Source organism: Lagopus muta, chromosome 2, assembly GCF_023343835.1.
Source record: "Lagopus muta isolate bLagMut1 chromosome 2, bLagMut1 primary, whole genome shotgun sequence".
NCBI lineage: Eukaryota > Metazoa > Chordata > Aves > Galliformes > Phasianidae > Lagopus > Lagopus muta.
In genome coordinates, this window is record NC_064434.1 from 42,726,116 (window position 1) to 42,736,071 (window position 9,956).

A 9,956-nucleotide genomic window follows, 5' to 3' on the forward strand; every position below is an offset into this window, starting at 1 on the left:
GAACTCTTTCTGACACCTATTTCTGATTTCTAATCCCTGAGAATATCTTGTATATCGGGTTTAAAGGTGCTGTTGTAGCCTTAGACTAAAGTGCAACATGCAATTCTAGTAAGGTCAGTGGGGGTAGCAACCCTACAGAGAAGCAGAAAGTGTGCACAGACAAATTAGCCTAAACTAGACCCACACTTCTCATCCTATGAATTTCTGTGAACTCCCTCTTCCAAAGTTAAAACTGGCTCTATAAGTTCTGCACACCTCTTCAAATCAATAGGACTGGATTCTGAAAATCCCATTACAGAAACACAAATGTCAACAATAGAATTAAAGCCTTTTCATTTCTCCCTGGAAAATAGAAAACAAACATTGTAAATTGCCCATCAATTACTCAAATGCAAATGCTTAAAGTTCTTTTCTCTGCAATTATAGAAGTTGTTCTACGCAATCAAAGGTTATTAAGACAACACTTAATGGCCTTATTCATGATTCTAAGCCACATTCATCTAAAATTTAAACCTACCAGACTGCTTGAATGTAAATTGTGATGCTTGAGAGTATAAAAAATGTGATAACACCATAAATTTCAAGTATTTTCAGACATGTCTGTTCCCATCATTTTTGTTTCATTAGCTTTACTGCTCACTCACTCTCAATTAGATCATTCAGTATCCTTCCAGCAGTTCTCTCTGTGCTCTTTCCCATTCTTGGTTGAATAGCTGTCCAACTACTATCATGGGGAGAGGAAAGGGGAGAGGCTGGCTTTCCTGGAATCTGCTTACTTACTGTCTAAATGGCCTCAGAGCAAAAGCTGATGCTATCAAGCTATTACGAGAGAGCCTCTTGAGATCATTAGGCAAAGCCTGGCCACAGTCCTGCACACACAGAGGTGGTCAGCAGTGCAGCCATTCTTTCTGCTCAGGAACCTTCTATCCTCTCCTGTTGAAACTTTGGTTTGAGCTATAACAGCATTTTCTATTCGGCTTTTTTAAGGATGAATTTGTGAAAGGCAGAAATCAACCCAGCAGAACACAGTTTATGATTAACTTAAGCCAGACTATGTAGACCTTATCTCAGTCCATAGTTATAGTGGTTATTTTTTGGAACACCGCCTGGTATCAAACCTGCACACACAAGTAAACTTGCCCCACTCTGGAGCCTTTGCCAACATCACTTGAGAAGCATCTAAATTGTTTGAGCTAAGAGACACCAGTATATGAAAGGGAGAGGAAAAGAATAAAACACTTTAATTTTCCTTTTGATCTCAGAGGCAGAAAAGTTTCCAGGAACAGAGCACAATACGGTTCACCAATTCTGGTCTCACAGGCAGCAGCTGAAACAGGTCTTTCGATAGATTCCATGACAAATCAATAAGAAACGCTCCCCAGGGGGTTCAGCAAGTACTGGAACACATCCACTTAGTTGCTAGGTGAATGCCTTTGTTTTTATATTCTAAATCAGTTTTTTCTTTCTTGGGTGAACTTTCTGCACAAGGAGCAATATGAAGGAACAAATGAATGCTATTACAACCAGGACAATCTTTTTATTCAGGTGAGTGCTGGGATTATCACGGTTTATTTTCATCTCTGCTGCTAGAGTGATGAGGTGAAATGCACTTTAAGTTTCGGTGCATAATTACTTTATCACACCACCTGGTCTCGCTTCTGTCCCTGTGACGTGAAATACAGACATTGAAGACAGACTGTGGAGTATTGCCAGTGCATGTTAAACTTTCTTCTCTGAGGGATACGATGAACCCTGAGCTGGGCTGAGTCTTGCAGAGAAAGGCCATAAAGATCAGAGGTGTGATCCTTACTTCCCTATGCATTAACCAGCTGAAATAGCAAAAAAAGCAGAGAGCAAAGCTACAGTTCACAAAGAAAAAAATGGGAACTAAGGGACCCACATTGCTATTACTGCTTGGTAAAGTTCTGCTGTAACACAGAAGAATACAGTTTTTATAAGACAGGTGAGAAGTACCATGTAAGGGACAAATTCCCTTAATGTATCCCTGGTCCAAGAACAACATCTTATAGAAGACTTCAAGGAAGTTTTCCTAATTCACAATGCAGGTATAATAGGATGAGGTTTGGCTGCAGAGGGAAATGTCTGCCTCTCTGTTCATAACCATTCTACACGGAAGAACAAAAGGGATATAGATTGCAGGTTTCCTTTTGGCTGCCATAATACTGTGAGCACAATTACGTTCTATCTTTGAAAAAAATCCAGAAACTTAGTTCAGTCTACGGTAGGAAGGTATAACTGGAAGCAAACACTTTATGAACACCAGTGCCCTATACTGAGGTTTTTAGGGTTTTTTTCCTTAACTCTTGTTCCCTGTCATTCCTACACAAATCCAAACCATTTTGTGAACTAAGAGAAAAGAGTGAACTCCTTCAGGAATTGTCCTGGAGAAATCTCCAATGGAAGAGGGAAAGAATCTGCAGGATGCCACAACCACTGTGCTACAAACCAAATGCATGTCTTATCTACACTGCCTTTAAAAGCCATTTTTCTCAAGCAATTGAAATGCGTATTGAATTCTACAGAGATTGAAACTAGAGCGAGCTTTCCTACAAAGTAATATGATTCCATTTCACCAAGAAAAAGCTCTAAGCAATCTGTTCTATATGCTGGTGGAAAAACAGCTCCAGATGTATGCCTGGCATCCTTCAGTTCATCTCTGATGTAGCGTTGCTTCTACTTGCTCTTCCTAAGATCCAGCCTTGAATCATGGCTCTATGACTTGCTGTCCTCAGGGAGCAATACATACATCATTTTTCATCCTGACTCCTTCAAATGACTTTGCTGCAAGTACATTTGCTCAACCTTTCACTTCCAAATTGATGAGATGACAGAATTATAAAAGGCAGAGTGGACAAATAGAAAATGGTGTGATCCTTTTCCTTCCCAGGGGATTCTCTTTTCTAACTGCTACATGCCAATAGACAAACTCTAGAATACTGTATGGCATGAGTATATGGGCTGCAAACATTTCCAGAAGGGCGATCTTCTTCTCAGGTACCAGAACCATTTTTTATTTTATTTTGTAAGTTGCCAGAATAAAAGAAGATGGTATAAAATAGACAACCTAGGCATGAGTTTTGTAACATGCTTTGTATCAGACATGGCAGCAAAGCTGAAGTTTGAGCTATCCTTACCCATGATGTATTAGGTGACCTGTGAGGTGAGATAGGAAGAAGAGGACTCTGGGACACAATAGGAAATCTATCTTATACTATGCTGTTTCAGTATGGGTTTTCTTCTCAGTTGTAATCAAAATCCTCCTATTAACTTCTCAGAGACACAAGATACCTATCAGTCTGCTGCAGAGCTGGTCAGAGCTGAGCTTTCCTCCTCAGCTTGCACCAGAAGCAGCTTCAATATTTAGTGCTAATTGTATTTTCCATGTTGTTCTCTCCAATTATAAGACTAACAGCCAAAGAGTTATTGTGGCTGGCAAGCTAGGCAGCAGTCTCCCTCACCATGGGCTACACCCTGAGAAGAGCACTACACTACATGACTCATGATTGTTTGAAGGTGTAGTTCCTAGTGAGCTCTGTACACATCCCAAGAAAGTAAAAGAAGTGGTTCCTCTACCTCTATGTTTCTGGACATGGGTGGGTATGTCCTGGAAGTTCCTTTCTTTATGGGAGAACCAGAACTTGACTCTAGCTATCACATCATAGCTTTAATTACTCAATTTTGCCATTAAACCATGGACCATCAAATTTTAATGTGAACTGTTGATTAAAAGCATGTGCTATTTCCTGAGTGTCAAACAACATGTGACAATAAAGTAGGCATAAAAGATTAGGAAAGCAAATGTTCAGCCACTTCTGTACTAAATGTAAAGCACAAATGACTGGTCTTTGAATGCTTATGCTTTTGCATTTGCTTGAAGCTTTGTAACATTAAAATTGATTCACCTTTCAGAAGAATGGAATTTGAATATTCCCAAATCCTCAAAGGCTGAATGGCCCCTAACTCAACATTCTATGGCTTTTCTGTAAGTGCTGGTACCACATCTTTTTAAAAGCTAATACTGAAGCAGCCTGAAACCTCAAGTATGTCCTGAAACAAGTTCAGATATGCTGACCAGTTGTCTTATCTAAAATGGACATCTGGAAGCTAACCAAGTCCTCCCATGCTTTGCTTATACTGAAATGGGAACAACAAGGTCCTTAAGGAAATGACCTATGAAGAGATGTAACTGAAGTAGGTCTTGTGAATTACCTTCTAGAGGGGTCTGTTTCTCTTCAGTGGCGCGAATAAAGCTTAGGCTGACGAATTTAGACTCTGAGCTAAATTTCAGAAACAAATTTGATGTCATTTATCATCTTTTTTTCTGAAAACATGTATTATATATGTATTAGGGCACTTCACGTTAAGAAAAGATCTTCAAAGGTGTAAGAGAAGTAGCTAGCTTCAAGTTTGCTTATTACCTGGTCTCTTTAAATGTGTTAAGTCAATTATTAACTTTCCCTTGGTACACTTACAGCAATGTCTGCCCCAGCTGAATTGGTGCCTTCACTTTGCCTGACTTAGATATATTTCTGGATATTATCTCCAACCAGAACTGAGAAAGTAACAAACTGAAGAACAGCAGCCTCCAAAATTAAAAACCTCTGGAAAGTAAGGTTAAAATCATACTTCTCATTTTGGGACTGCAAACAGCTGTCAGCAGGAAGTACCAGGCTTACCTTCTCACAACAGCAGATTTTTAGATTGCTTTCCTATATCCCATGTTATCATCAGCTTACCAAAAACACTACTGTCATTAAGAAGCCTAATTCTTCTCTCCCCATCTACCTGCCTGAGGTTATTTCTCATCTGTGACTGGATTACTTGCTCTGAGCAATTGCTGACCTTCCCAGAGCTGGGAACTATTTGACCATTGTTGAGATTCTCACAAGAGTCTGACTGAGACATGATACGAGATGTCCCCTATGTCAGGCAGGTGTGCATGAGTGTGTTTCAATGTAGTAACATCATGCCAGCAAAACCTTCAAGCTGCTAACAATTATTTTTAATATGACATGGAAGATGAGAGAGGTCTAAAGAAGACATTCACTATGGAGGAGGAGATAGGAATTATAGAAAAGACTACTTGAAGAACAACCAATTCTTATGTCTCTAGAAGAAAAAAAAGATTAAATGAACAGAAAAAATGGTTTGGCTTTCTCAATAACTTACGGCAGACAAATGTAATGTCCTGTTTTTAGCACATTAACTAGCCTCATGGGCTAAGAGGAAGCTATATACATAGCTTGCAATCATCTCACATTACATTCTCATAAACAAGCTTTAGAAACACAGTCCATCTGTAACCAGCCATAGGTATGAGCACTAGGAGTTGAAAAACTACTTTTAGCACAGTGGTTTATTGATAAACCGCTGTCAGATGGGAAAAAAGAGACTGTCAAGAGCAGACCTGGTGCTGTCTGCTATCTTTTGATTGATATTCCCATTAAACACTATATGATGGGGGTAAGTACACAGAGTGAATGGCATTGGATTGTAAGCTGTACATGCTTAGGGTTAAAATTAAAAGTGATCTATAGTAGCTTGAAGGGAAGGTATGAAATTGTTATGAAGAAATTCAATAAAGTCCAGCACCACACTGCAGAATGAGGAAAAAAAAATGCACAAAACAGGGGAGCACTTTGCACTTCACTTTCCCAACATCATTCCTAACATTTAAATTGTTTCTTTTTTCATGTGGTGAGGAAAATCACACTTCCACCTGATTAAGGGTTTCTAGCCTCATTGCTGTCCTTCATCAGGCTTCCCGATGGCCTTCCCTTGCTCTTGTCACCCTCTGCCCAGTGAGCCCAGGTCACCTTTCACCACGCTCTAGCATCTCTACTTCTAGGTCACCCATCACCTCTCATGTTTCCATGCCCCACTTCCTAGCACATAGAAAAGCGGTCAGCCAGTCTGTAGCAAGAGCCAGGTGAGGCAAAGCATCAGCCTCAAAGCTTGATGGTTTCAGCTGAATAAAAAAGCGGGCAAAGCAGAGTCATGGCTACAACTTCATAAATATCTGCATGTTTCTAAGTTGTGAATTATTGGATTTTTGCTGGTGCTGTGACAGCCTGCAAACCACGCTGTTGTTTGCAATCCACAGCTCCAAACACCTTCCTTCCAGGATCCACACAAGCTGCTAATGGGGCACAATCTCAAGCTCTAGAGCCAATGTCTCTGTGCCATCACAACACTTCCCTTAGCATGGAGGTGCAGGCTCAGTAGAAGGCATGGTAGCACATAGGAGTCAATTTTCCTTAATACATGCAGGTATTTTCTTTTTGCCAGCTCATACGTGGAGAAATTTAAAGGGTTTCCCCAGTTCCAACACTTCTTGATCTCAGAGCCAGGGCAGAAATGAAGAGGGATTCACATGTTTATCACTACAAGGCACCTTGGCACAATGTTCCTTGTACCTGGTGCATGTATCAATGGTTTTTTTAAATGCGTTGTTCATGCAGCTGAGCAGGATAATGGCATTCAAGGCAAGAGGGAAACAATTCGTTATTCTCTACAGAAGTCCTGACCCCACCATCTCCCCAGCAAATGTATGCAATGCTTTCCAGGGCTCTTACACTGATACGTTTGTGAGCTATCAATTATTTATGTACTTAGTCAATAATTTAAATGTCCTGGAATGTGCTGTTACAAAATAACTGCCTTTGTTCTTTGAGTTTGCTAGGATGCCCTGCTGGCACTAGCCCACTTAATGGCTTAATAAAACCTTAACAAGAAAATTGAAAAGCTAGATTTTACTGCTTTGATGGCAACTAAGCTATCTTTCCCACTTTGAAAGAGTTATCCTTGAAAGACTACTTCAGGCGTATGCAGGAGTTTTAGTAAATTGGGAGCAATATACCCAAGGGTTTAAGTGAATCTCTTACATCAAAACAAAAAGAAATGTCACTTTCTTTCAGATAAGTTATACCAGACAGCAAGAAAACACTGCTAGTGGGATTCCTACCTATTTTTTAATGGCCCCCTTCTGCCCCTCCTTTTCTCCTCAGTGGCACAGTTGGAAAGATTAGGTCTTCCTGCGATATAGATAATTCACACCAAGCCACAGCCTTACAAAATGTGTCCATGCAACCTGCTGTCATCTTAACCCAGAGCACAATGGGTGGCTCGTGTTTGCTCACAGGGCCTCTAACTGCACTAAGTCTGTTGAGACATTTTGCAAATCAGAGCTTCAATCTAATCTTAAAGACCTACAGGTCTTCCTGAAAAACAAACCAAATCAGTTTGTCTTCATAAGGGTGTTTGGGACTGTAGCTCACGCAATCTGGACATCTTCTTATTGTCTTTTTTGAGGAAGCAAATGGGATGTAAAGAGAGTATAACAGGTTTGTAACACTGCAGAACAACATTTCTTCTGAGCTCTTGCAGATGGTAGATTACCTTTTGACCTGTGAAACCAGTGAAACCCCCTCGACTTCTTCCACCAAAAGGGTTCTTGATAGAGCAGGAAGCAAAAGCTGCTGCCATCAGTGTGGGCTGGGACTCAAGCCTCCATGTCACCAAAAGCATTTCAAGATTTGAGTCCTAGAGCGTTAACATCAACAAGAGCCAAAGCATTTACAGGCAAACCGAGTTACACAGTTCCAGGAAACTTTATCAAGAACAAGCTTGCCTTAACAGAAAAAGAATCAAAGCAGGCTTATTTTCAGGTTCTGCTAATGATATAAGCAACGGTACAAACAGCAAACTGTTCTGTTGTAAGAATCACAATGATGGGGAATAAGTAAAATGAGAGGCAACAGTTCGTGAGCTGCATGGAAACCTGATGCTATGAGGTTTGTATCCTGAATGTAAGCATCAGTGTGGACAGTGGTGACTAACAAGGGTTGGCCACATGCTGCAGATTCTGTCAAACCTGGTGTGCTTCCTCGCAGCACCTATCCTGACAAAGTCAGGAGGAGCTTAGTATCCCATATCTCTGTCAGATATGGGTGGAGCAATATGTTCAAATATTATCTGGAGCAAGAGGAGAAAAGGGATTATTAGAATCATTTTCCTGATTTCAAATGTCTCTGTAAAACTATTTTTACTACAAAAGCAAATTTACCTTAGGCTGCAAAGGTTCTATTTTACCAGTGTGCTATTACTAGCAAGAAAACATAAATCCACCATGGAAAACAAGGCTGTAAGTTCTTTTCCTGATTGCCTGATCCATATGGGAAAGTGCAGGAAATGCCATAGAGACGAGAGCCACGTAGGATGCTGTCTCTACCTCACCACCTGGGGTGGCGACAGGAAGCCATGTTGGTGGCCTGCTCTGTGGTGTTCTACATGGATGGCACTTTCTAACCAACTGATTTTGTTTACTGTATGTAGCCACACATCTGATCAGCTTACAGAAACAGAGCAATACTGGTAAAGTGAATGCCAGCAACAAAGGGGAAAGGTTGCAATTAGAATTCCTTGTGTAGGAGAAATTAGCTTATGAGAGCCACAATTCTTCCTAAGAAACTTTCCCAACCTTGAAAGGCACAAACAATGAAGCCCAAAGAATTCTCAATTATCAGACCATTCTATCAGTCTAGCTCCCAATATGGCCTCTAGATGTGGGGCTGCTGAAATGCAATGCCAGATGGGTAAAGCAGTTTTGAATAGGGTTCTCTGCTCCTGCAGGCAGGACAGTGCTAATGACCACTCCAGGAAAGCAGGGAGAGAGCTCAGAAGAAACCACCATGCCCTGGAGAAGAGATTTCACAAAGCATCCCTGCCTCCCCCTAAGGATGGAAAGTTACTCACCAGAGTCAAGTCAGCAAGTTTACCTCTCTGCCCATTTTCTGGATGATTTCATCTCTAGATATGTTCACTTACCGCCAGGGCTGTGTGGCAATAACAGCAGTTCCCATCTGCTGATCCCAGGAGCTACAGGCCACAGAGCACCCTGAGGGCTTCTCAGTGCTCACCTTCTCCTGCAAGCCTAGCTGTTCACGTCACGCGCTTCTCGGTGGGAAGCCAGCCGTGACATGAGGGTATTTCCTAAGTTCTTCTCATGCTTGTCCATTGCGCAGCTCCTACAACAAAGTTCAGCCCCTTGCTCCATTCCTTTCCTCTGGCACTTTCCCAGCTCTCGCAATGGAGACTCTCCCCTGGGGCAAGGAGTCCCCCTCTCTTGAGCCTCACCAATCATTAAACAAGTTGGGCGCTTCCTCTGACCTAATGAAGAGATTCCTTTCATAAGACTGTGCTTAAGTCTCATTAAGAAAATATGAGCAGATTTCAAGCACAGGCAGTACAGTACTTCTGGAGATTCATTATCACTGTGGCATTATCTCAATATTCTGTTTATGTCTTCTAATAAGACAACTTTATTTGATTACAGCTGTTTTCTAAGTTGGTTTTAGAGTGTTTTTCCATCTTTTTATTGGAAGTCATTGTTCAAAAGTTCCTTGCTAAGTTTCAATTTGCAAAAAAGCCAGATGGTTTAGTTAAAACAGAGACTTCTAAGATGCCTTTTATTTGACCTATAACTGAAGAGGAAAATGAGTAATTAAATCAAAACAAAATAAAAACATTTTTTAAAAAATCTAATCCTGTAAATTGCACCCACATATCAAAGAGTTTCTCCAGGAGTTCTACAAATCAAGCTATGTCAATTTTCAAAATCATATTGAATATTTGAGAAATTCTAAAGGTTGGGGAGAGGCCTAATAAGTGCAAAGACTTTTTAAAGGAAATTAAAATAAATATCACATCATCACTGAGGCAATAATCCTAGTCAATATCATGGAGTAGGCAAGAGGAAAGACGACTGTAGAAATTATGCAGTAGATAAGATTAGTAGTGCCAGTTAACACTGCTTTACAGAAAATCAATTTTGCCCAATGAGTATTATCATATTTTCATAGAATCATTAAGGCTGGAAAACACCTTTAAGATCACTTAGTTCAATCATCAACCCATCCCCACTAACCATGTCCTTT

General features: G+C 40.6%; 1 long non-coding RNA gene across 2 annotated transcripts in view; it reads right to left on the reverse strand.

Moving 5' to 3' along the window:
• The window catches only part of LOC125689020 (uncharacterized), a 50,228-nt gene extending 41,278 nt beyond the window's left edge, over positions 1–8,950 (reverse strand). The window contains exon 1 of one of the 2 annotated variants that reach the window (XR_007374997.1): positions 8,848–8,950. This is a non-coding gene — a long non-coding RNA (uncharacterized LOC125689020). The remainder of the gene's footprint in view (positions 1–8,847) is intronic. The other variant, XR_007374994.1, reaches the window with a different exon arrangement.
• Positions 8,951–9,956: the final 1,006 nt, after the last annotated feature.